This window comes from Ovis canadensis, chromosome 13, assembly GCF_042477335.2.
Source record: "Ovis canadensis isolate MfBH-ARS-UI-01 breed Bighorn chromosome 13, ARS-UI_OviCan_v2, whole genome shotgun sequence".
In the NCBI taxonomy this organism is placed as follows: domain Eukaryota; kingdom Metazoa; phylum Chordata; class Mammalia; order Artiodactyla; family Bovidae; genus Ovis; species Ovis canadensis.
Genome location: NC_091257.1, coordinates 94,281,411 through 94,309,152, shown reverse-complemented (window position 1 = coordinate 94,309,152; position 27,742 = coordinate 94,281,411). Strand labels below are relative to the sequence as shown.

General features: G+C 48.5%; 1 long non-coding RNA gene across 1 annotated transcript in view; it reads right to left on the bottom strand.

The window, feature by feature from the left end:
• The window catches only part of LOC138417236 (uncharacterized), a 37,448-nt gene that overhangs the window by 8,125 nt on the left and 1,581 nt on the right, over window positions 1-27,742 (bottom strand). The window lies entirely within an intron of this gene.

The window sequence follows — 27,742 nt, the reverse complement described above, 5'->3', positions numbered from 1 at the left end:
TCAGGATGATGAAATGAGCATGCTCCCCCAGAGCACCTAGAACCCGGCCCCTCAGAGTAAGCACCCCATAAGCTACAGCTACGTTACTGCCATATTCATTTGGGTGAAAAAAAAACACCAGCAAGCCAGTGTTTTCACAGGACAGATAAAGTAGCTAGTGGGGCGAGCTGGTTTTCCATTTCTAAATTATTCAGTATACAGTTAATCATTTGTCAACTGAAAACAAAGCACCAGCTAAAATTTGAGCATTGTGCTTTTTCTGGCAGCTATAGACCAGGATCACAGCCTCTCAGAGAGCTCTGAGGGACTATTCTAAAGAGGTAATGGAGGAGCCAGGATACACAGGAGTTTTTGCTGAAAAAAAAAAGTAAAGATCAAAAATTACTGTTTATCATAAAAAACAGATATCTCAAGTTAACAATTGTAGTGTTTTTCCATGTATGGGCGGATGCAAGAGTTTGGACTCATTGGAATTACGCCTTTGGTGTGATAAGCAGCAGAGCTATGGAGGGCTAGAATCCTGTTTTTCCCCATCCTGAGTCCCCTCAGGGCAGAGAGTCAGGGCGGCTGCAGTGGCTGACGGCTTGATGACCGCAGCGTCCTTTGTTTACTGAAATGGTAGGCACATTCTCTGTCCACATGCTCCATAATGTACCCTGCAGGCAGGTAGCAGGCTAGCGTATCAACAGTGTTAAACCAGAGACCCTGTGCGGAATGGCCCATTGGATGAGATTTCTCATCAAACTCCAGATTTCAGTCTCCTCCTCTTGGAAAAACAGGGACTCCGCAGGTCACTGGAAAAGGCTCTGATGCTGGGAAAGATCGAAGGCGGGAGGAGACGGGGACGGCAGAGTATGCGATGGTCGGACGGCATCACTGACTCGATGAACATGAGTTTGAACAGACTCCGGGAGATGGTGATGGACACGGAAGGCTGGCATGCTGCAGTCCATGGGGTCGCAAAGAGTTGGACATGACTGAGCGCCTGAATGACAACCGCAGGTCTGAGCTATAGTCTCTTGTGGCAACAACTGGCTGAATCTCTTCTCCCCACCAGGGGCAGCAGCCATACCCCTACTGTATCTCCATCAGACCTCTACCCACTCACATTACTGTCTTTTCCCCATTGTCATCCCAATTTGCTACCCCTGTAATCAAGACCAGATACATAGAAATGAATCACAAGTGCTTCCTTAGTCAGGAAGCTTGGAAACAGGCTGGAGAAACTCTCAGAGGGAGACAAATAATAAACTACAGCATAGCAGGTGAGGCTGCTTTTATTCAAGAGCAGTAAACAGACAAGGAATCCAGGAGCCTTCCTGTAGGAGGTGACTGCTAACTCAATCTGGAGAGATGGAGAAGGTTGGGAGAGAAGCGTCTGGAAGGAAGGGGTGACAAGGGCAAAGGCCAGACACAGGAGAGTGGAGCCGTGTGCAGAGACAGCTGGTCCAGCCAGTGGCCAGGTGCAGAAGATGACAAGGAGGCCAAGCTAGGGAGCCAGGTGAGAGTCATACTGTGCAGCACCCTGAATGCTGAACTGAGTCCAGACTACTTTCAAAGGGAAATACAGAACAACAGCGTCCAGGAGAAGAATCTGAATGTGTGGTGAGAAATGCATTTGGTTCAGGGCGGGAGGCAGCATCAGAAGAGCAGTTACAGGACTTCCCTGGTGGTCCAGTGGTTAAGAATCTGCCTGCCAATGCAGGGGACACGAGTTCGATCCCTGGTCCAGGCGGATCCCACATGCCTGGGGGCAACTAAGCCTGAGACCCACAGCTACGGAAGTCCATGTGCCCTCGAGCCCCTGCTTGGCAACAAGCAAAGCCTGTCGATGAGCAGCCCACAGACCACAACGAGAGGGTAGCCCCCTCTCTCACTGCAGCTAAAAGAAGGCCCGAGTGCAGCAACAAAGACCCAGCACAGCAAGCGTGAAAAATAAATGAGCGCTGGCAGTGATTCAACAAGTTCAAGGGTCCTGGCCACTTGGGGGACCAACAGCATCAGCGAGATACACCCCCAAATCCCAGGGCAGAGGGAGCGCAGGGGGGTGACCTTTTCGCCAACAGCTTGCAAAGGTGTTGGAATATTAGGCTGAATTTTACAGGAAACTGTAGTGTTATGAGTTTTTCCAGCACAAGAAAGAAAAAAGAGTTTATAACTTCAGGCATAAACAGGCTGATTAGGTACCATTGATTTTTCAGAAAGGCCATAACCTGCAAAAGTTAAGTAAATGTGATACTGAATGCAGAGTAAATTACTATTGAAAGGGATTACTGGATTCCTACATTCACAGTGAAATATCTGGGGGATTATGATAGAGAAATGTTTCATAACCTTCATAAGGAGGGGAAGAATATTGCTAACCAGAAAGCCACACTGTATTTCATAGTGATTTTCCTCTAAGTATGTTGAACTGCTGAGGAATAATTAGGCATAATAATCATATTACTATGTCTAACATCTATATCAAGACCCACTGCAGCATTTATGAATCTTAGTTGGTTTTTAAATGTTTTCACTAATTGTGATTATTCCCTTCAGTGTTTTCTAAGTGGTTCGACTGTGGTGCAGAAGGTGATATTAGGTAGCACATAAATGACTATTTTGTTTTAATTTAATAACATTAGGGAATCTCTTATTGCATTTTTATTTTCTTTATTTTTACTTATGCCAATTGATGTTAGTTTTTTCATTTACCATAGTAATGATACAAAGCTTCTTCATAAAATAAATCCATTTAGCCAAAAAGAGTCAGTTAGGTTAAAAAAGTTTTCAGTAATAGTATACGTATTATACTATGGTATGGACATGATAAATGGACATGACAAATATAAGGAATGCAGAAAACTAAAGTTTGAAAAATATTGCTCTTAAATAAAATGGAATGTTGATGGAATCTGATAAACAACTTCTTGGGTATTGTTTCCCTCTCATTTTGTTCTTTTTAAATAGTTTCCTATCATTTCCAGTGTATTAGCATGGCAGGCTCTCATACATATTTGTTAGATAATTAAGTGAGAATTAATCAATAGAAGAAACTTACCATAAGACCTACAATTAACTGATTAATTCAGTTAACAGTGGCAGTAACAAAGGCATTTATAATACATTGAATTTTATCATATTCTAGACACTTAGATGTTCTACATATATCATCTCATTAAATGTCTACACTAACTTTATGCGCCTGCCGCTAAGTCGCTTCAGTCATGTCTGACTCTGTGCAACCCCATAGATCCCCCGTCCCTGGGATTCTCCAGGCAAGAACACTGGAGTGGGTTGCCATTTCCTTCTCCGATGCATGAAAGTGAAAAGTGAGCAGTAAGTATTTATTCTTTGCTTCTTACACAAAAAGTGAGGCAGAGACTGGTTAAGTTGCTTGTCCAAGGGTGTCAAGTCTAAACTCTGAGGATGTTTGAGTAAGGTCTAAATGCATAAGGATGTTTGAGTGTAGTCTAAACTCATAAGGATGTTTCTGAGGTTTATTCAGTGGCTCACTAAGGTCTGACTCACTAATCTCTGTGAGTCTCCTGACTTACCTCACGGTCACAAGATGGCTGCTACAGCCCTAACACCACATCCCTACATGGGTACTCAGGCAAGGAGGCTTTAGGGTCTGACATCAAACAGCTCTCCTCTCCAGAACACCTCATGAAAGGAGAAATTTCTTTCTCAAAAGCCCCCAGCACATCTCCCCGTACATCCTATTGGCCAGAAGTATGTCACGTGGCAACCTCAAGCTGCAAGAGATGCAAGAAGTGTCTACCACTGGGGTGTGCAGACGACTGGCTTAGACCTGTCAGAGTTCTTTTCTGTGGCTGGTAAAAGACTAAGCTCTTTGAAGGGTGAGTTACTTTAGAAGACAACAAGGGGGAAGCTCCATTCAGAACAGCAAGAAGAAGAAGAACAGCCAGGTTCCCAGACTGTGAAGTGGTCAGAAGTCAGAAATCTGGGGAAACAGAGGCTTGTGAATCTTTAGAGCAGGCTTGCTCAATGTCAGCACAAGCGGAGGCAAGATACTTCTCTGTTTTGTAGAAGCTGTCCTGCGCACTGGAGTGTTAGCAGTGTGTGCAGACTCTACTCACCAGGTGCCAGTTGTGAAACCAAAAATGTCTCCAGGAAAGCATCCCCCAGGGAGGGAGGAAGAAGAGCGAAGCGAAATTGCCTCCTGGGGCATTTCCCGACGTTACCTGCGCACGTCAGGGTTCTGGGCCAGCCTGAGTCACGTGTAAAGCATTCATGCAGACGCAGTGATGCTCTTTGTGGAGCTAAGGGCCGCCAGGAAGACTTACAGGGTTCATGTTGGGGGCCACGGAGCCGATCTCAGGGTTTCCTTTGGGCCTTTGGAGAAGTTAGGAGGCTGGCAAGGCATTTGAGGGGTCTCTGGAGCAGGCAGGGTACAGCCAGCCAGCCCAGAGTCTGTTGGGAGGCACAGCCCCACCCAGACCACCAGGGTGGGCCGCCTGGGGAGTGCAACCCCCGTTCAGAAGGGCCCTGTGCCTGGGTGAATGCTCTGCTGTCGCCATCCTAAAATGATGAATATTTTAAAAATGAGGGCCCACATTTTCATTTTGCACTGGACCCTGCAAGCTCCCTAGCCAGTCTGGAAAACCACCCACTGGGAGGTGGCCAGGTCGGGTTCACTAGCCTCCAGGTGAGGCTGGGGTGTAGTCTGCAGAGTCAGCAGCTGAGAGCAAGACAGGTAAGCGCCCTGGCTTGGGAGGCAATTTATCTGGATTCATGCTGCTTCTGCCAGTCAGTAGCTCTGAGACCTTGGGCCACTGCCAGAACTCTACCCTTCAGCTTCCTCATTGGAGTCAGCAGAATGATAACGCAGTGACCTCACAGGGTTACCGTGAGGAATACAGCAGATGACAGGTAAAAACACAAAGCGCCGGGCTTCACTGGTGGCTTCGTGGTGAAGAACTCACCTGCCAATGCAGGAGACACAGGTTCAATCCCTGGGCCTGGAAGATCCCACGTGCCACTGGGCAACCAAGCCCTGCTCCACAACTGCTCAGCCTGTGCTCCAGAGCCCAGGAGCTGAAACTACTGAAGCCCACCTGGTCCAGAGCCCGTCCTCTGCAACAAGAGAAGCCACTGCAATGAGAGGCCATGTACCCCGGTAACTAGACAGTAGCCCCTGCCTGTGCAACTAGAGGAAAGCTCACGCAGCAATAAACACCCAGCACAGCCAAAGATAAATCAGTAAATTTAAAAAACGTACACCAAGGACCAGATCTCATTTATACTAGGGGCATGATAGTTGACCATACTTATTGGCATACCATCACTGCTAGATACCATGTGCTTCACAAATACAATTTCATACATTTTCTTAAATGATGCTGAAGGTACAATTATTCTCATTTTCCATGAAGCAGGTTAACCAGCTCCCTCAAGTCCTCAGAGGTAAAGGCATGTCAGAGCCAGGATCTGAACCGAGCACGACCAGGCTCAAAGCCAGCCATGTTTCTGCCATGTTACCATGCCTTGTACCCCCCTTATCCATCCAACAGCTCCCACTCCCTGAACACAGAGAGCTGGGTCAGGCCAGAGGGTGTAGAACAGCTGTGGGGAGGGTGAGACAGTGGGTACGGGAGTGGCCAGGGGTTCCCAGCCAGGGCTGAGTCCTGGCGGGGGTTGTGGCTGCTGCAGACGCAGCACGAGGGGCCGTCCCAACCTTCTGCTGCTCAGCAGTTTCCCAGCTCTGACGACCCACAGCACAGTCTGGTCTGGGGGCTTCCAAGTGCTCATATTCACAAGCCTGCTCTTGCCGTTCCCTTTACAGAAGTGAAAGGCTAGCAGATTTGACTTTCCAGCCTGATCAAAGTAATGTATACCAAGCACCGAAAAACTGATGCTTTCAAATTGTGGTGCTGGAGAAGAGTCTTGGGAGTCCCTTGGAATGCAAGGAGATCAAACCAGTCCATCCTAAAGGAAATCAACACTGAATATTCACTGGATGGACTGATGCTGAAGCTGAAGCCCCAAAACCTTGGCCATCTGAGGCAAATAACTGACTCATTGGAAAAGACCAATCAAAGACAAAAGGAGAAGAGGTGGCAGAGGATGAGGTGGCTGGACGGCATTATCAATTCAATGGACAGGAATCGGAGCAACCTCCAGGAGACAGTGAAGGACGGGGGGCCTGGCGTGCTGCGGTCCATGGGGCCACAGAGAGGCAGACACGACTGAGCGACTGAACAACAACAAGGACCGCTGGGGCGCCCGGCACGGGGCTGGGCGTCTGAAGGAGTGGCAGTGGCTAGGGAACAAAGAAAGGAGATTTTTAGCTCTTCCTCAAAGAGCTCTTCTTCTTCCTGGAAATTCTGATATACTTATTTGTTTATTCATTCATTCAATGTATTCAATACTAATGTAATTGGAACAACTCACAAAAGAGAAATGCAAACATCCATGAACCATAAAAAAAAAGATGTTCAATCTCACTTATAACAAGAAAAATGCAAATTAAAACTACACTGGCACATCTGAAACTAACACAACATTGTAAATCACCTACACTCCAATATAAAATAAAAATTGAAAGAAAAAAATAACACCAGGAAAGCATCTTTCCTCTATCATGTTGGCTATAATCCAAAGATTTATACACAAGGTTTGGGGGTAAAACCAAGCCTCCTGTACATTGCAGGTGGTGATGCAAAATGCTATCCGCTCTGTTAATGGCGTTGACAATATCTGTAGAATTGCACATGCATTTACTCTTTGATGCAGCAATTCTACTTCCAAGAATCCATCCCAAAGATATGCTGGCAAAAATATAAAAGGATATATACACTGCGGCACTATCTGTATCAGCAAAAGACTAGAAACGATCCACTGTCCTCAAAAGGAGACCAATAATTAAAGTACGGTGCTTCCACACAGGGCGATGGTCTGCAGCTGTAAAAGGAAGGAGGAATACCTCTTCACGCTGCTACAGAGTAAGCTCCAGAATGTCCGGTTAAGCGAAAGAAGCAAGGAGAAGAAGAACATGCACAGAACTTACTGATTTAAGAAGGGCTTACACAGATATGTGCGTTTGGTTGTGTATTTATATGGTTGATTACACGTGTGCTGCGTGTACACACTCAGTCATGTCTGACTCTCTGCGACCCTTTAGACTGTAACCCCACCAGGCCCCTCTGTCCATGGGATTTTCCAGGCAAGAATCCTGGAGGGGGTTGCCATGCCCTCCTCCAGGAGATCTTCCAGACCCAAGGATCGAACCTGCATCTTCCGTGTCTCCTGCATTGCAGGCAGATTCTTTACCACTGAGCCACCAGGGACTTCTAGTTGATGACACAAATGTGTATATTTTTTAAAGATGGATGGATGGGCCCTAAATACACATTAAAGATTATTAGGGAGGGTAGAATAGGGTGGAGGCGGCAGGGGTAAATGCCAGACCTAGTCTTGGGAAGTGTGTGCCTCATATGGCTGCTATAACAAATCACCACAATGGGCTCAAAACAACACAGACTGACTCTCTTAGAGTGCAGGGTGGGGGCCCTGGGTTAAAGTCAAGGTGCTGGTGGGGTTGTGCTCTTTTGGGGGCTCTCAGTCTTGCAGGCCACTCGAGTTCCTCAGCTTGCAGCCTCTGCTCTCCGCTCACTGCCAGTTTCACTCACTCTCCCACTCCCGCCTCCCTCTATAAGGACCCTTATGATTCCACTGGGCTGCCCTGGTGGCTCAGACAGTAAAGAATCCGCATGCAAGGCAGGAGACACAGGTTCAATCCCTGGGTGGGAAAGATCCCCTGGAGAAGGAAGTGGCAACCCACTCCAGTGTTCTTGCCTGGAGAATTCCAAGGACAGAGGAGCCAGGCGGGCTGCAGTCCACGGGGTCGCACAGAGCTGGACACGACTAAGCAAGCACACACACAAGCATTGGGCCCACCTGATTATCACGGATAATCTTCTCATCTCAAGGTCCTCAACTCATCTGCAATAATCCCTTGGCCACGTAAAGTAACATATTCACAGCTTCCAGTCCAGAGATTAGATTGTGGACATCTGGGAGCAGTGGCAGGAGAATTAATCAATATGAAAACCATAAAAATATTTTACATATTCATAAATAAAGTTGAATTTTTCACAAAGCAATACTTGGGAAATGACAATGAATTAAAACAGAAGACACTGTGTGTCCAGCCAGTGCCATCAGCTCACAGAGAGGAGGTATGCCAAGTGACTTTACCTTTTTAAAAAAATTTTTTCTGCGGACCATTTTTTAAGTCTGAGTTGAGTTTGTTACAATATCGCTTCTGGTTTATGTTTTGGGTATTCGGCGGCCGGGCATGTGGGATCTTAGCTTCCCCACCAGGGATCGGTCCTATACCCACCGCACTGGAAGACAAAGTCTTAACCACTGGACCAGCAGGGAAGCCCCCCGCACCAAGTGACTTTGAATGACAGTATTTTAACTTGCATGATCCCAAGGGCGAGGGCTTCCCTCATATCTCAGTTGGTAAAGGAGGCAATGCAGGAGATGGCGGTTCGATTCCTGGGTCAGGAAGATCCTCTGAAGAAAGGATAGGCTACCCACTCCAGTAATCTTGGGCTTCCCCTGTGGCTCAGCTGGTAAAGAATCTGCCTGCAGCGTGAAAGACCTGAGCTTGATTCCTGGGTTGGGAAGATCCCCTGGAGAAGGGGAAGACCATCCACTCCAGCATTCCGGCCTGGAGAATTCCATGGACTGCATAGTCCATAGGGTCACAAAGAGTTGGACACAACTGAGTGGCTTTCACTTTCACTTTTCATCCCAAGGGAAACAAGGACTGCAAGTGAATCTTAAATTGCTTTAGTCCATCATATTGTTGATGGCGACATTGATATTTTGCTATTCTGAGACTGGGGTGTGTGTGTAACGGAATAAAGAAGATGAGCAATTATGCTTTTGTTGAAAGAATTGGCGTGAGGAAAAGGAAACATGATGTACAATCAGTGAAATTAAGTAAAAACCCTGTAGTTCCTGAATTTGAAGCATGAAATCGTGATTTATTGTATATATTTTAAGTCCTATTTACTGACACTATAGTGGGCTTCCCTGGTGTCTCAGCAGTAAGGAATTCGCCTGCCACTGCAGATTCAATCTCTGATTCAGGAAGATGCCCTGGAGGAGGAAACGGCAACTCACTCCAGTATTCTTGCTGGGAAACCCAATGGACAGTGGGGCCTGGTGGCCTATAGTCCATGGCGTTGCAAAGAGTTGCACATGATTTAGGGACTAAAATAACATCAATCGAATGCTATCTTCTGAAAATACGTAGGAAGAATAAGCAACCCAGTAGCAATGAACACCCTAGTACCTAGATTACGGTCTCTACATGTCATTTCCCAATAAAGGAACCAGAGTCCCCTGGAGAAATGACTGATTCTAGGCCTGGGGCAGGAAGTATACAGCATGAGTCTGGGACATCTTATCATATCAGAAATCAGAGAGGCTACCAAAGACTGCTAGGCGTCACCCAGCAGGAAAGGCCTCGGAGGAGAGGCTTTGAGCTGAAACAGGAAGAACAGAAAAAAGGGAGCCGCAAAAGGATCTACAGGAAACCAAGGACAAAGCCCTAAGCCTGTTCAAGATGCAGAAGGAAGCCTGGAGTGGTACCCTAGACAAGGGAGAGGTGACAGGACAGGCGGCGGGGGCGGGGCGGGGGCGGAGGGAAGCCCTACCAGACACCGGGAAGGAATAGGGACTCTTTTCTTCCTCCTAAGTGCAGTGGGACGCCACTGAGGAGTTTTAAGCAGGTGATGACATCATCTGAATTAAGTTTTCAGAAGATCCCTCCAGCTGCAGGGAGGAGGATGACCTCTAAGAAGGCAAGAACAGCAGCAAGGAGCCCGGTTAAAAGGCTGCCACATCCCTCCAGGCAGGACATGATGGTGGCCTGGCTCAGAGGAGCAGCCATGGAGGGCTGACAAGTGGGATTCAGGATTCGTTTTGAAGGGAAGACCAGTGCAACTGGCTGAGGGACTGGATGTGGGATGGAGGAGGGGGAGCTGAAATAAAGGAAGACCCTGAGGGCTTTAGGCTGGTAACATTAGGGTGAGAAAGAGGTGAGGAAGATGGGGCAAGAATGATCTGGGGAACGTTGGGAGGGGATCAGTGGAACTTTTCCTTAAGTGGAGTTGTTGAATACATAGCTACAGGAGTGTGGAGATCAAAAGAGAATCAATGCTGTAGATATGAACTTAGGATCCATCCTGGTATAGGTGGTACTCTAAGACCTGGGAAAGAATGTGGTCACATGGGGTCTGTCTGGGCTTCCCCGGTAGCTGAGCTAGCAAAGAATCTGCCCGCAATGTGGGAGACCCTGGTTCAATTCCTGGGTCAGGAAGATCCCCTGGAGAAAGGATAGGCTACCCACTCCAGTATTCTTGGGCTTCCCTGGTGGCTCAGATGGTAAAGAATCCCCCTGCAATGTGAGAGACCTGGGTTCAATCCCTGGGTCAGGAAGATCCCCTGAAGGAGAGCATGGCAACCCACTCCAGTATTCTTGCCTGGGAAATCCCATGGACAGAGCAGCCTGGCAGGCTTCAGTCCCTGGGGTTGCAAAAGAATCGGACACGACTTAGTGACTAAACACACGCACACACACATACACACTCCTCAATAAATTATGCAAAGCTTATCACTAAGATCTCGAATGCCACAAGGTGAGACCCCAAAATAAACTAATTAATAATAGAAAAAATGCTATGTATAAATTACCCAAAGCATAGGAATTCAAAGGATTTTTCCCAACTAGCCTCTATCTATTCTGAAGCCAAAATATATATGTATTTTCTAGTCTTATCTCTGGATATGTTACCTAATGCTTAATGAAGTCTGATTACACTACTTAATTACTTAAAACTTAACGTGCAAATTTCAGAATTGTTAAAGAAGAACTTTAATTAGGCACCACGGAGCACTCCATCCATCACTTTTTTAAGGGTGAGATTTGAAAATGCCTTATCACTAACGTGCCTACCTGAATATCATCTCCTTCTCCCCAAGCTCCCTCTAGAATATGGTTTTTGTGTGTGGGCAGGGACAGGTCTTTCTGGTTCAACTTTATATTCCCAATATCCAGCACATAGTATATGGTCATATAGTATGTGACCAAAACCTCCCAGTGAGAATTTTTCCTTCATTTTCCAGCAACAAGGATTTCTGGAATGGCAAATGAGCAGTGGCTGTAGCTTAAAATCACCAGCGGCATTCACCCCAACAAGAGAGGCAGCTCGTCCTTTAAAGACTTCAAACCAAGCACTGACCTCTCCTATCCAGCCACGAAAGTCCTAGACGGTATCTTTTTCCAGGTTTGTTGCTGTTCAGTTGCTCAGTCATGTCTCAGTTCAGTTCAGTCACTCAGTCATGTCCGACTCTTTGCGACCCCATGAGTTGCAGCATGCCAGGCCTCGCTGTCCATTACCAACTCCCGGAGTTCACTCAGATTCACATCCATCGAGTCAGTGATGCCATCCAGCCATCTCATCCTCTGTCGTCCCCTTCTCCTCCTACCCCCAATCCCTCCCAGCATCAGACTCTTTTCCAATGAGTCAACTCTTCGCACGAGGTGGCCAAAGTACTGGAGTTTCAGCTTTAGCATCATTCCTTCCAAAGAAATCCCAGGGCTGATCTCCTTCAGAATGGACTGGTTGGATCTCCTTGCAGTCCAAGGGACTCCCAAGGGTCTTCTCCAACACCACAGTTCAAAAGCATCAATTCTTCGGCGCTCAGCCTTCTTCACAGTCCAACTCTCACATCCATACATGACTACTGGAAAAACCATAGCCTTGACTAGACAGACCTTAGCCGCCAAAGTAATGTCTCTGCTTTTGAATATGCTATCTAGGTTGGTCATATCTTTTCTTCCAAGGAGTAAGCGTCTTTTAATTTCATGGCTGCAGTCACCATCTGCAGTGGTTTTGGAGACCCCCAAAATAAAGTCTGACACTGTTTCATGTCTAACTCTTTTCAAATCCATGGACAGCAACATGCAGGCTCCTCTGTCCTTAACTATCTCCCAGAGTTTGCTCAAATTCATGTACACTGAGTCAGTGGTGATGCTATCTAACCATCTCATCCTCTGTCGCTCCCGTCTCCTCCTGACCTCAATCTTTTCCCAGCATCAGAGTCTTTTCCAGTGAGTTGTCTCTTCACATCAGGTGGCTAAAGTATTGGAGCTTCAGCTTCAGCATCAGTCCTTCCAATGAATATTCCGGGCTGACTTCCTTTAGGATGGACTGCAAGTCCAAGGGACTCTCAAGAGTCTCCTCCAACACCACAGTTCAAAAGCATCAATTCTTCGGCACTCAGCTTTCTTTATAGTCCAACTCTCACATCCATACATGACCACTGGAGAAACCATCACTTTGACTAGATCGATCTTTGTCAACAAAATGATGCCTCTTCCAATAGGAGGCTGTTTTTATGCTGAAAATCCGTTGTTTAGTGTAGCCACCTTCGTGGATTATCTCACCTCGATCGTCTGGATAACTTGCTGCAGCTTCTCCATCAGCACTTGCTGCTGCTTCACCTTGCATTTCTCTGTGATGGAAATGGCTTCTCTCCATGAGCCTCTGCCAGCTTCAACCCTGCCTTCTTCAGTTCCCTCACCCCTCTCAGCCCTCACAGAACTGAGGAGAGTCGGGGCCTTGCTCTAGGTCAGGTCTGGGCTTAAATGAAAGCTGTGGCTGGCTTCGTCTTCCATCCAGACCACTCAGACTCTCTCTACATCAGCAATAAGGCAGATTTGTTGTATTATCCTTCGTGTGCTCACTGAGGTAGTGCCGTTAATTTCCTTCAAGAACCTTCCCTTTGAATTCGCAACTTGCCCAATCATGATACAGAAGAGGAACTAGGTTTTGGCCTCTCTCAGCTTTGGACCTGCCTTTCTCTCTAAGCCTCATCATTTCCAGCTTCCTGATTTAAAGTGAGAATCATGCACCTCTGTCTGCCTTTCACATGAACAGTCAGAGGTCACGGTAGGGCTATTAACTGGCCCAGTTTCAGCGTTGCTGTGTCTCAGGGAACAGGGAGGCCACAAGAGAAGGAGGGCTGGGGGAACAGCCAGTCGTGTGGGGCGGTCAGAACACACACAACAGTCACTGATTAACTTCATCTTCTTACATGGGTATGATTCGTGGCACCCCAAAACTGAACAACAGTAACAGCAAAGATCACTGATCACAGATCACCATAACAAATACTGGCACAACAACAATGAAAGTTTGAAATGTGGCAAGAATAACCAAAAGGTGAACCAGAAAAAAAGCATAGAGAAAAAGCAAGAGAGTTCCAGAAAAACAACTATTTCTGCTTTATTGACTACACCAAAGACTTTAACTGTGTGGATCACAATAAACTCTGGAAAATTCTTCAAGAGATGGGAATACCAAACCATCTTACCTGCCTCCTGAGAAACCTACATGCAGGTCAAGAAGGAACAGTTAAAACCAGACATGGAAAAGAAAATTAGAGATACCAAGGGAACATTTCAAGCAAAGATGGGCACAATAAAGGACAGAAATGGTATAGACCCAACAGGAGGAGAAAATATTAAGAAGAGGTGGCAAGAATACACAGAAAAACTATATAAAACAGATCTTCATGGCCCAGATAACTACCATGGTATAATCACTCACCTAGAGCCAGACATCCTGGAATGCGAAGTCAAGTGGGCCTAAGGGAGCATCACTACGAACAAAGCTAGTGGAGGCGATGGAATTCCAATTGAGCTATTTCAAATCCTGAAAGTGATGCTGTGAAAGTGCTGCACACAATATGCCAGCAAATTCGGAAAACTCCACAGTGGCCGCAGGAATGGAGGTCAGTTTTCGTTCCAATCCCAAAGAATGTTCAAACTACCGCACTATTGCCCTCATTTCACACATTAGCAAAGTAATGCTTCAACAGTACGTGAACCAAGAACTTCCAGATGTTCAAGCTGGATTTAGAAGAGGCAGAGGAGCCAGAGATCAAATTGCCAACATCTGTTGGATCATAGAATAAGCAAGAGAGTTCCAGAAAAACAACCATTTCTGCTTTATTGACTACACCAAAGCCTTTAACTGTGTGGATCACAGCAAACTCTGGAAAATTCTTCAAGAGATAGGAATACCAAACCATCTTACCTGCCTCCTGAGAAACCTATATGCAGGTCAAGAAGGAACAGTTAAAACCAGACATGGAAAAACAGACTGGTTTCAAATCAGGAAAGGAGTACGTCAAGGCTGCATATTGTCACCCTGCTTATTTAACTTACATGCAGAGTACATCATGTGAAATGCTGGCTGGATGAAGCACAAGCTGGAATGAAGATTGCCGGGAGAGATATCAATAACCTCAGATATGCAGAAGACACCACCCTATGGCAGAAAACAAGGAGGAACTCTTTAGTTCCCTTAACTTCTTTAACTTCTTGATAAAGGTGAAAGAGGAGAGTGAAAAAGCTGGCTAAAAACTCAACATTCAAAAGACAAAGATCATGGTATCCAACCCCATCACTTCATGGCAAATAGATGGGGAAACAATGGAAACAGTGGCAGACTTTTTTTTTTGTGGGCTCCAAAATCACTGCAGATGGTAAGTGCAGCCATGAAGTTGAAAGACGCTTGCTCCTTAGAAGAAAGCTATGACAAACCTAGACAGGATATTAAAAAGCAGAGACATTACTTGGCTGACAAAGGTCCATTTAGTCAAAGCTATGGTTTTTCCAGTAGTCATGTATGGATGTGAGAGCTGGCCCATAAAGAAAGCTGAGCGCCGAAGAATTGATGCTTTTGAACTGTGGTGTTGGAGAGGACTCCTGAGAGTCCCTTGGACTGCAAGATCAAACCTGTCCATCCTAAAGGACATCAGTCCTGAATACTCATTGGAAGGACTGATGCTGAAGATGACACTCCAATACTTTGGCCACCTGATGTGAAGAACTGACTGACTCATTGGAAAAGACCCTGATGCTGGGAAAGACTGAAGCAGGAGGAGAAAGGGACAACAGAGGATGAGATGGTTGCATGGCATCACCTACGCAATGGACAGGAGTTTAAGTAAGCTCCGGGAGTTGGCAATGGACAGGGAGACCTGGCATGCTGCAGTCCATGGGGTCACAAAGAGTCGGACACGACTGAGCCACTGAACTGACTGACTGACCCAGAGACATGAAGTGACAGGGTACTGCTGGAACAACGGCGCCAAGAGACTTGCCACGTGCGGGGTCGCCTCAAACCTTCCATTTGCAAAAAAAAAAAAAAAAAAAGAAACACAGTATCTGTGAAGCGCAATAAGGTGAAGCACAAAACCAGGAAGTGTCCTGCTGGGTCTGGGCTGAGAAACCCCACCTAGAAACACAGGGCGTTCAAACTGGAAGAAAGCTCACGCGTCACAATGCAATTCTCTCACGTTATTAATGGGTAAACGGAGGCCCAGAAAACGAAGCAGCTTGTTCACAGATGGAATGAGGAAGCGGCAGCGCTGAATCCTTGGAGATCCCCTACCGAGGCTAGAGTTCAGGCCACTGAGCCCTGAGACCCTGTGGCGGGAAAGCAGGATGGGTTCAATAAGCTGCCAAGGTGAGGGAAAGAGGGCCTCTCTCCCCAACCCCGACAACAAACACGATCACCGTCATCAAAGCCAGAGGGTGACAGCGGGCAGCGGCGGCTGGCTGAGAGCCTCCTCTAAGGCTGGCACTCAGGACAATGCCTGTTCCCAGCACCGAATGCCAAACCACTGCAATTAGCCGTGCCATGCCCACCAGCCGACTGCACGCTGGGCTAGTGGCCCAGATTGCTGAGAGCGCATCGTCCGCCTCTAAACGCCTTGGCATCCACAGCACTGTCCCCTGCTCTCCCTGGGGCAGGGCGCCCCGGGCTCTGGCCTCGGGGTGTCTCCTACCTGCCATCGCCTGGCCTGAGAGTCCCGGAACAAAGAGATGGGGGCGGGCAGTGTTCCCCACCCTCTTCCTGCAGCTCTGCCCATCACCCTGCCACCCTCTCTCACCCCCAGAGGGGTGCTCCCCTTGAGTGGAGTGATGGAGGGAGGAGAGGGATGTACCGATCACTACCTGAAGTGTTTATTAAGAGCTGGAATCAAGAGCTTGTCTACAGGGCCCCCACAAAAACTGGGCCTCTTCATAGTGATGGGTTAACAGAACTGCTGCCTATACCTGGGAGTTAAAGCATTTTGTGGATTTTCCCATCAGAAACCAATTCCAGGGAATCAGTTGAGTTGGAAACATCTGTCATTCCCAGGTCCTCGTGGTAACCAGGAACCCATTCTGCACCTAGACTTGGAATTCCCAAGTCAACAAAAGCAATGTGCTTTAAGAAAAAAACAAACAAACAAACAAGCAATGTGCTAGGCGGCTGGAATTAAAGCAACAAATTTTGTCCAAGACTCTGCCCTTTGCCGAGCATTCCCTAATCTTCACTGAAACTGCACAACCATCCAGAGAGGGATGAAGAGAGGTTTTTTCCTTAATTCTTTATGATTCGCAGGTGCTTTTCAAGAAAGATTTATTTCTGTGACTATGTCTGGTCTTAATTCTGGCACTTGGGATCTTCCACCTTCACTGTGGCAGGTGGGATTTTTAGTTGCAGCATGTGGAATCTAGCTCCTTGACCAGAGATGGAACCCAGGCCCCCTGAACAGGAAGTTTAGAGTCTCAGCCACTGAGCCACCAGGGAAATCCCAAGCAAGGATTTTTAACTGCATTTAACAAATGAGGATCTGCATTCTGAGGGCATGGTGATTTATCCAAAATCACCCACCTGGTCAGGGGGAAAGTTGAAGTTCCAATTCAGGCCTTGTAATTCTCTGCACACATCCTGGTGGAAATGCTGCCAGCCTGACCAAGGTCCAGCCCACTGGGTTACTCCTGGCCCACTGTGACAGCCAGCAAACTCTTCAGTAAAAGTTCAGGGCTTCAAACAAGAGTTTGAAGTCCACCCCGTGCAGACCAACGTCTCCACCTTCTTTGGGCCCTTAAAGGTCAACAAGTGCCTGCCTCCATCCTCTGACCGGGCCTGGCCAACGGGAAGCCTACAGAGGAGTGAGGAGAGAGCGTGTTCACCAGGTGGCCTGGTCCTTCCACCCAAGGTTCTCCCCAGACAGCTGTCTCCACCGCACTCTCCCTAGGACTCCGGGAACTGCTCCCTCACCTCATCCCAGATGATCAAAATCTGCAGTTTGTCAAAAGGTGGTAAAAGCTCAAGAGGGAAAGGAGACAGGACAGAGGATGGGGAGGCCCTGGGGGTGGAGGGGTGGCACTTTTAAAGACGGGGACCCGGAGAGACTTCACCACGAAGGTGATGTCTGGGCCAAGGCCTAAAATCAAGTCAGTGATCAAGCTGTTCAGGTGTCTTAGGGAAGAACTTTCCCGGCGCCTGGTGAGCTGGAGCAGCTGCAAGGGCAGCTGGCGCGCATGAGCCGGGGGTGGTCCGGGCACGAGTGGATTGCCGGCCCAGGGGATGGACTGGATTTAGGAGAATGCAGGCCGGGCAGGAGCCAGAGAGAGCGGGATGCAGGTGATTGCGGCTTGGCACAGCGAACCCCTAACTTGTAGAAAAAGAGCACAAGGGGCAGACTCTGGAGGAAGGCTCTGGCTCAGCTCCCTGATCGTGAGTGGACTCAACCCTGGACGTCACTTCCCCAGAGCTGCCCCCACTGCTCTGGAACCCTCTCTGCTTGACTTGTCCACCCTTCCTTAACCACTGTCTCTCATTCCACACCTATTTATTATTCACTGCCTCTCACTCACGAATATTTAAAGGGCATGAAAGGGACTTCCCTGGAGATTCAGTGGTTAAGATTTCACCCTCCAGTGCTGGGGGGTGTGGGTTGGATCCCTGGTCGGGGAGCTAAGCTCCCATATGCCTTGTGTCCAAATCACCAAAACATAAAACAGAAACAATATTGTAACAAATTCAACAAGGCTTTTAAAAAACATTGTCCACATCAAAAAAATATCTTTAAAAAAATTTTTTAAGTAAAAAATAACGTGCGTGGAGACAGAGATGTTACCGGTCATGACCAAAGCCATAACCCCAAGATCCAGTAGAAGGCTCGCCTCAAAGCAGGCACTCAACACACGTTTGTTCCAAGATGCATAAAAGAGTGGACCCGTGAACGCACAAACTACTATTAAGGCTGACGGCTAATTTTTTTTCTTTTCCCCCAAAGATTTTTCATTCCCGTCCCGATGAAATTAAAGGCAAGAGCTACCACTCTACCCCTGAGAAGAAAGCATATCTTTTAAGCATTCAGGGTCCAGGAGTCAACAAAGCGTTCGGCACACAGTAGGTGCTTTATAAATATTCCATGACTTGACCAGTAGCCTGAAGTGACAAGAACGCATTCTCCTCCAAACCCACCCCGCAATGTGTAAACGCCACAACAGACGCTCTTGAAATAGGAGGCTATGTTTTGGCCGCCTTCCCTGCCCATTCCTTCCCCTCCAAGACTCTGCTCCATACGTCAGAAGGATCCACATTGTGTGAAAGAGGATTAAACCTGTTTTAGCAGAAATGAAAGGAGAAATGGATAAGGCTCCTTTTTCCCTTACTTCAAAAGGAAGCTCTTGAAAATAAATGGGAGGCCCTGACAGGGGTGAGCATGAAGTATACACCATAACAAGGGCATGAAGAGAGGACAGAGAAGGTACTGGGAGCTCCGTCCCGCGGGGGGCTCCAAGGACAGGATCTGTGTCAGCAGCAAGAGGGCCATGGAAGCCAAGCCCACGCCTGCAGGCCCCCTGCAGGCCCCCCGCCGCCAGCAGCTTCAGCCACAGATGCCGCTCATGGGAACAAACACCCGAATGCCCACCAACAAGGGTGTGGAGCAGCCAAATGTGGCGTGTCCGCACAACGGGACACTTGCTTGCTGCTGTTCAGTTGCCAAGTCGTGTCTGACTCTTTGAGACCCCCATGGAGCCCACCAGGCTCTGCTGTCCATGGAATTTCCCGGGCAAGAATACTGCAGTGGGTTGCCATCTCCCTCTCCAGGGGATCTCCCCGACCCAGGGATCGAACCTGCATCTCTTGCACTGGCAGACAAATTCTTTTTCGCTGAGCCACCAGGGAAGCCTACCATGGAATACCACTCAGCAATGAAAACAAATAAACCAGTGACACGTGCAGCGATAAGCCAAGTTCAAAGCTGAGCACAGAACGTTACACTGAGCCAAAGAAGGCAGATGCCAAAAAAAGCACACGCAGTATGGTTCCACTCTCGTGAAATTCCAGAAGACGCGAAGCTAATCTACGGTGAAAGAAACGGGAACAGTGGTGGCCCCTGGGATGGCACGTTTAGGGGACGAAAGCCTCCTAGGAAAGGAGGGGGGACTTCCTGGGATAATGGAAATGCTCTGTACCTCGACAGGTGTGTGTTACAGAAGCGCATGCCTTTGTCAAGACTGATCAGTCCACACACTTAGGACCTGCGCATTTCACTGTATGTAAATGACACCATAATTTTTTAAGTAGCTGTTTTTAAATGTTTATTTATTTGGCTCTCCCGGGTCTTAGCTAGTGCATGTGGGATCTTTAGTTCTGACATGTAAACTCTCAGTTGCACAGCATGTGGGATCTAGCTCCCTGACCAGGGATGGAACCCAGGCCTCCTGCGTTGGGAGCATGGAGTCTTAGCCTATGGACCACCAGGGAAGTCCCTAGGAGGTTTTTTAAAAACGTGGGCTTTGGAGTCAGGCAGATGAGCCCCTCGATTTTTCAACCACATGAGCCAATGACTTCTCCTTTGTGCTGAGACCCAGTCTGAGAAGAATCCTGGTGAACGCCAGCTCCTCCTCGTCTCTGCACAGCCAGCACCTTGCAGACGGTGTGGCATGGACCCGGAGCTCAGCAAACGGCATCAAATGAACCAATCAAAGTGAGGCTAGATGAATAGCCTTGAAGCATTTTTAGGAGTGAACTTTATTTCCACCAATAAATTCTGACCTAACGCAAATGAAGGACTGATGCTGAAGCTCCAATACCTGGAGCCACCTGATGCAGAGAGCCAACTCACTGGGAAAGACTCTGATGCAGGGAAAGATTGATAGGAGGAGGAGAAGGGGATGACAGAGGATGCGATGGCTGAATGGCATCACCAACTCAATGGACATGGGTTTGAGCAAATTCCAGAGACAGTGAAGGACAGGGAGGCCTGGTGCTGCCTTTCATCGGGTTGCAAAGAGTCAGACACGACTTATGTGACTGAACAACAGAGCAGATGAGAGGGATTCCACAGACGCTTACAGAAAACTGTTTCCTAGTCTAAGGATAAGCTGAAGTCCCTGAAATCCACCTGGATTAGTTCTTTGATCTGTATATAGTCATGGAGCACCGCTGGTGTGCCAGCTGCTTGAGAAAGAGGGGTAAATAAAGCAGACACCAGACCTGGTCCCTCCCCCACGGAGCTTGCGTTCTGCTGGGGAGACATTACTTGGGGGACTGATCAGAGCTCTGAGGACAAGCAGGTAGAAGCTGCGAAAGAATGTGATGTGGGGGAAGGGCTGCTCTGGGTGCAGGCGTCCGAGGCCGCCTGAGGAAGATACGCCTGAACTAAGACCGAAGAAGGAAGAGGGCTGGCGGAAAAGCTTTCCAGACGGCTGGTGCATAAGCAAGAGGTCTCGAGGCTGAGCCTCCTGGGATTCTGAAGAGCCCAGCTTGTATAATAATGGAAAGAGCTGGAGCCCTTCAGCCTTGCTCTGTTGCTCACTTGCTGTGCCACCTCCACAAATCTCTTGCCCTCTCTGGGCTTTGTCTCCTTATCGGAACACTCAGAGAGGGTCTGCAAATAGTCTCTAGGTGTCTTCCCAACTATGATGATCCAAGGGTATCTGATAGCACACTTGCAAAGCACCTCCTGTGCCCTCTCAAGGGTCTGAGTCCAAAAGGTCAAAAGACAGGGGGACTGAGTCCACCAAGGCAGTGGCCTCTGGGGCCAAAGGAATTAGCTCTGAGGCTCTGACAGCTTTGCTGCTGCAAAATGAAGACATCCTCCTGCCTACCACCCCTGTCCACAGGGAGAAAACCAGGTGGCAGAAAACCAGAGGCCTCCGCGCAGCTGTCGGCCACCCTCTGCCCGGCTGCAGCCTTGGAAATAAATGGTCCCGTCAGCTCCGAAGAGGGTGAGCTCAGGATTTCAAATGAAAATGAAATAAGAGGGAACGCAGCCCAGAAGCAATGTGAAGTAACGACAAGGGCACGGAAATCTTCCACTGCAGCATGACGGATGCAGAGAGCTGAGCAACGGGACGCTGACCTCGGACATGGGGACACAGGGGAAATGAGCTGATGCCCTAGGCTGGCTGGGGGCACCTGAGTTTCGGGGATCCATGGGCTGGCTGGGGGCATCCGGTCCCAGCTTGCAGGGCCACTGCTTTCCTGCCCCACCCCCACCCCATCCTCCTCTTGCTGAAGCCTTATTATCCTCCTGTGTGTCTGCAGAGCAAAGACCTCTAGGGCCTGACCTGCAGGGCACCTAACCCCCAACCTTTTGCCAGGGCAAGGGAGCCTCAAGGCTCACAGACTCCCAGCAGGAGAGCAGCAGGTTCCCATGCCAGGAAATGAGGCGACACAGGTGATTTTAAAAACCATCCTCTAGAGGCACATCCAGTCCTGCTAAGCCCCAGGCTCCAGAGCCATTCTGTGGACATGGAGATCACGGCTTCTTGTTTTCCAGCTGCGTCCTATCCTGAGAAGTGACATACCTGTCCCCTCATCTCTAAATCGGAGGAAGTAATAGCACCGACCTTGCAAGGTCATTGTGAGAATTTAATGTAAAAAAAAAAAAATCTGAGAACAGTTTCTGGCACATGGTCAGTGCTCTCAAGAAGTTCAGTTCAGTTCAGTTCAGTCGCTCAGTCGTGTCCGACTCTTTGTGACCCCACGAATCGCAGCATGCCAGGCCTCCCTGTCCATCACCAACTCCCGGAGTTCACGCAGACTCACGTCCATCGAGTCCGTGATGCCATCCAGCCATCTCATCCTCTGTCGTCCCCTTCTCCTCCTGCCCCCAATCCCTCCCAGCATCAGAGTCTTTTCCAATGAGTCAACTCTTCACATGAGGTGGCCAAAGTACTTGAGCTTCAGCTTTAGCATCATTCTTTCCAAAGAGATCCCAGCGCTGATCTCCTTCAGAATGGACTGGTTGGATCTCCTTGCAGTCCAAGGGACTCTCAAGAGTCTTCTCCGACACCACAGTTCAAAAGCATCAATTCTTCAGCGCTCAGCCTTCTTCACAGTCCAACTCTCACATCCACGCATGACCACTGAAAAAACACAGCCTTGACTAGACAGACCTTAGTCAAGTAATGTCTCTGCTTTTGAATATGCTATCTAGGTTGGTCATAACTTTTCTTCCAAGGAGTAAGCGTCTTTTAATTTCATGGCTGCAATCACCATCTGCAGTGATTTTGGAGCCCAAAAAAGTGAAGTCTGACACTGTTTCCACTGTTTCTCCATCTATTTCCCATGAAGTGATGGGACCGGATGCCTTGATCTTCGTTTTCTGAATGTTGAGCTTTAAGCCAACTTTTTCACTCTCCACTTTCACTTTCATCAGGAGGCTTTTTAGCTCCTCTTCACTTTCTGCCATAAGGGTGGTGTCATCTGCATATCTGAGATTATTGATATTTCTCCCAGCAATCTTGATTCCAGCCTGTGTTTCTTCCAGCCCAGCGTTTCTCATGATGTACTCTGCATATAAGTTAAATAAGCAGGGTGACAATATACAGCCTTGACAAACTCCTGTTCCTATTTGAAACCAGTCTGTTGTTCTATGTCCAGTTCTAACTGTTGCTTCCTGACCTGCATACAGGTTTCTCAAGAGGCAGGTCAGGTGGTCTGGTATTCCCATCTCTCTCAGAATTTTCCACAGTTTATTGTGATCCACACAGTCAAAGGCTTTGGCATAGTCAATAAAGCAGAAATAGATGTTTTTCTGGAACTCTCTTGCTTTTTTCAATGATCCAGCAGATGTTGGCAATTTGACCTCTGGTTCCTCTGCCTTTTCTAAAACCAGCTTGAACATCAGGAAGTTCACGGTTCACGTATTGCTGAAGCCTGGCTTGGAGAATTTTGAGCATTACTTTACTAGCATGTGAGATGAGTGCAATTGTGCAGTAGTTTGAGCATTCTTTGGCATTGCCTTTCTTTGGGATTGGAATGAAAACTGACCTTTTCCAGTCCTGTGGCCACTGCTGAGTTTTCCAAATTTGCTGGCATATTGAGTGCAGCACTTTCACAACATCATCTTTCAGGATTTGAAACAGCTTAACTGGAATTCCATCACCTCCACTAGCTTTGTTCGTAGTGATGCTTTCTAAGGCCCACTTGACTTCACAACAAGTTAGTGTATTTTAATTTTTGTACTGTTTATAGTCGCATTAAGTATGTTGCTATACATACAAGGAAAGCAACATAGTACCAGCCAAGTTCAAAGAGCCATCTAAGTTCACTGATATTAAGAAACTACGGCCTGGATTCATGGCAATTGCCTGACTCTCCCCTCCCCCACCGACCCAACAATCTTGATCCACGACACCCAGCTTCCCTTTGAGCCTTGCTGAGACTCTGCCAGCACACAGCGCTCTGATGAGCTGTCTCTCCTCTTAGAAGAGAAAACATTGAAAGCAACGGTTAAAATCTCAGATGCCTGCAGGGGCCAGGAAGGTAAAGCAGATGCCTAAAGGGAGTCCAGCGTTAGCCATCAAGGAGCAGCAGCGACTGCGGCAAACTAGAGAACCCACGTCTCATCGGAGGGAGAAAGCTGCTACTGTCTCTAGCCAGCTTTTGCCAGGGAGGAATGTAGGTCCAGGGTTGGCATATCTTTTAGTTTTCAAGGGAAGCCAGAAATCCAGATTTTTGTGTGAGATCTCCTGATGTTAAATATTGGCACCTAATTCCTTATTTTTAAAAACATGGAAGCCCTAGCAAGATTCATCTGTTTGCACCCAGTTAAGTTGAGGGGCAGAGCCCTCCCAGCTGTTACTGGCTGCTGGGCAAGTGCCATCTCCCTGCAAAGAAATCAGAACATTCTGGCTGGGCTGGAGACAGATCTTAATTAAGCTCCAGGCGGAGTGCCTATTAGCTGATAAAGGCTTTGGGAAAGAGTGAGGGCAAGAGTCCCCCGAGGGCTGGAGCGGAGGAGGAAAGCTAAAAGAAGGGGGTGGGCTTTGAAGTGGGCTTTGGGGGCTGTCAGACCAGGAAAAGACAAAGCACAATCCACAGGAGAGACGGGACCTGGAGGGGAGACGGGGGAGGGGGTGGAGATGGGGAGTTAGGAAGAACTGAACACCGTAACTCAGAGGTTCGCCCGTTCAAGTGTGGCTGCAAAATGTCACACTGCAGCACTCTTGAGAGGATTCTATTAGGAAGGCGATCGCATGCTGCTCCAGGCTGGGGGCCCTTGGAGACAGCACCAAGGACGCAGGCTCCTCCCAGGAGGAAAGGCAATGCTCAGATCTCCGGACGTGGAATTAACTGGAAGTCCTCTACCCCGAGCAGACCCCGCTCACACTCGGATCGGCTACATGCAGCCTCCTTTTCTAGAACTAAGCTCTTCCAAAGCCAGAAACATGTCTTCTATACGCTGGGCATGTAGAAGATCCTTAATGAACGTGTATCGTGTGAGCCAGTGAATGAAACCAAAGAACAAGAAAAGTGAAAGTTCCTCAGTCGTGTCCGACTCTTGGTGACCCCGTAGACCATACAGTCCATGGAATTCTCCAGGCCCGAATACTGGAATGGGTAGCCTTTCCCTTCTCCAGGGGATCTTCCCAACCCAGGGATCAAACCCAGGTCTCCTGCGTTGCAGGCAGATTCTTTACCAGCTGAACTACAAGAGAAGCCCAAGAACAGTCTACGGGAAACAAGACATCAAAGAAGAGGGCGCATGCCCACACTTTCAGAACTGAGCATCTCCATCTGGGGGAAAATGAACAAAGTCATCAGAGCTCACTGCACTCGACAGCCACAGAGACCTGGTGTTTGTCCAGAGAATCACCTCGAGTGGGGTGGCAGGAAGATGACAGTGGCACCCCATAATGACCAGAGTCAGGGAGGCGTCCTACGCCCCAAAGCCCCAGGGAATGGAGATGATGCATGGCCTCAGTGGGTGTCTTGGATCACTTTAGAATCAATATATTATAAAAACTACCATATCATTTTAAGCCCTTTCCGGGGTAGGTGGTGCAGCTGAGAGGCTCAGGGCATGGATGGGCCTTGGTCCAATCACACAGCGAGTCAAGGAGCACAGGCTGGACCGGGGCCCAGCTCTCCTGACTCCCAGTCCAGAACACTCTAGATTCAGAGCAGAGCTGGGGCTAGGAGAGGCAGCTGAGGCCCTTGCCTGGGGAGCCAAATGTAAGGAGGGGCCACAAAGCTTCACGATCAAGTTAACATTTTGATGCAATATCTGTTAAAAATAAAAATTAGTACAAGACAAACCCAAGATAAGAGAGATAGCAACTTATAAAGACGTAAGGTTGTGTTCTTGTAGCCCTCAACCTCCCCCAGTCCACCTTGCTGTTGTGGTTCAGTCGCTCAGTCGCGTCTGACTCTCTGCGACCCCATGGGCTGCAGCACGCCAGGCCTCCCTGTCCTTCACCATCTCCTGGAGCTTCCTCCAACTCATGCCCATTGAGTCGGTGATGCCATCCAACCATCTCATCCTCTGCCGCTCTCTTCTCCTTTTGCGTTCAATCTTTCCCAGCATCGGGGTCCTTTCCAATGAGTCAGTTCTTGGCATCAAAAGCCTCCATGCTGGTCCTGGCCCAAACAGGAGCCCCGAGGTGACAACTGCCCAAGACATGGAGAAAATGGTTGTGTGGAAACCTACGGGAAGATCACTCCAGGAAGAGGGCAGGAAAGCAGCGGAGTGTCAGGAGAGGTGGCCGACGAATGCCACCCCGACTCCCATCCCCACCCCAACTCACAGGGCTGCATTTTTCCTGCAACAAGTTGTGCCCCAGGGACACTCAGCAAGACGCACCAGGAGAGCTCAGGGAGCAAATGGCACCCCCGGCCCCCTCCCTGACACCCCCCTCCTAACTCCAACCAGTTGTCCTGCAAATCTTCGCCTCTTCATCTCAAGGGGCAAGATGGATTAAAAAGTTTGGCCAGCTCGGGATAACTCTTTTTGCCATGGAAAAACAACCCAGAACTTTATGACTTACTGACAGCGGGTTATGAATGGGAGGGAAAGCATATCCTTAAACTGCTGGCAGTAACTCCCTTTTAAGGTATTTCCTTGGGGCCAGAGACAACACGTCTTCCTCCTGCCCCCGGTTCTAAGAGCAGCTTGTCTTTCAGAGACAGGCTTGGGCCTTTAGGTCAGCCAGGCTTGTATTTAGATCTGGCTTTGCCATTTATTGTGAGGCCCCAGATGATATACCAGGACGAGACACAGCAACTCATGCTGCCGGGGGGTCCAACTTAGAGGACATGACTGCGGCTGAGGGGCAAACCACAGGCAAAGGGGTGGGCACAACCCAGAACCAGCACACCACTCACAAGAGGGGCTGCCAGCCAGATCTCCCTGTGTTTCTAAAGAAAATAAAAAAATATGAAATCTTCTGATTTGTAAAAGTTGGCCAACTAATTCAAATTAGCTGGAAATTTAAGAAATTTAATATTGAAGAAAATGCTAACCAAGCAGGGTCAAATAAAACAGGTCTGGGAGCCAGAGCCCACCACCAGGCCCACCATGTGCCGCTGACATCCACAAATGCCCCCGGCAACCTGCCTGGCACCTAGCGAGTGTTCAGCAAACACGGACCGTTCCCATCTTTCCCAGAAACTCTCCAAGCATCATCAACATCCATTTCCACACAACAGCTTGGGAAGGAATGCTTCTCGGGGTGGGACATGGAAATATGAAAAGAAGAGCTGAAAATCTGGAAGGCTCCAAAGGGAGGTGGGAACCGCCAAGGGAATTCCTTAAAAGGATTTAAAAGAATTTTATTGGGCATAGTTTACCATAAGTCAGGGATAAGATCAGGCAGTAATTTAGCTCCTGGGCCCCACGAGCGAGCCTGCGCCTATAGGGTGGATGGGGAGTGAGAGGGAGGATCTGGCCTTACTGAGGTCTCCACCACCATTTCAGGGGCTCTGTCCACAGGTCACCCTCATGCTGGACTCAGCACATGGGGTCCTGATAGGCCCAGCCCCCAGGCACAGCCCCTCTACAGAGATGCTCCTAAGGTCCAGCTGATCCTACCCAATCAGAAGCAAGGCCCAGGGGATCTGGTAGCTCACATGAACTTAAAGTCAGACTCAGCTGGGCTGCATTTCAAATTTTCAACATCAGAGGCTCTCTGATGTGATTCCCCCAGACCAATCAGGCAGCAGCAGCAGGGAACTCGTTTGAAGGGCCCCACCCCAAACCCACTGAGACAGAAACTCAGGGGGGTAGGCTCAACCATCCGGGTTTGAACAAGCGGATTTGGATGCACAATACATTTGAGAACGCCTGCTCTCCACCTTTGCCCTGTGGTCGTCAGCAAGTCCTGGGCCTCACTGAGATGATCAACTCTGTCCTATAGGATGGTCCTTCTGCATCCTTCCACCGACGATTTCAGAAGCCTGGTCTGTTTGTGCCAGACAGTGTGGGAGATACTGGGGGACAGCACATATTCCTGACCCTGATGGAGCGTGGGGTCTAGCTCTTGATGGAGACAGATGATGAGCGAGGAAAAAAGATATAAATGCCAATTTTCAGAAGCGAGAGGAAGGCAGGGCGTGACCCA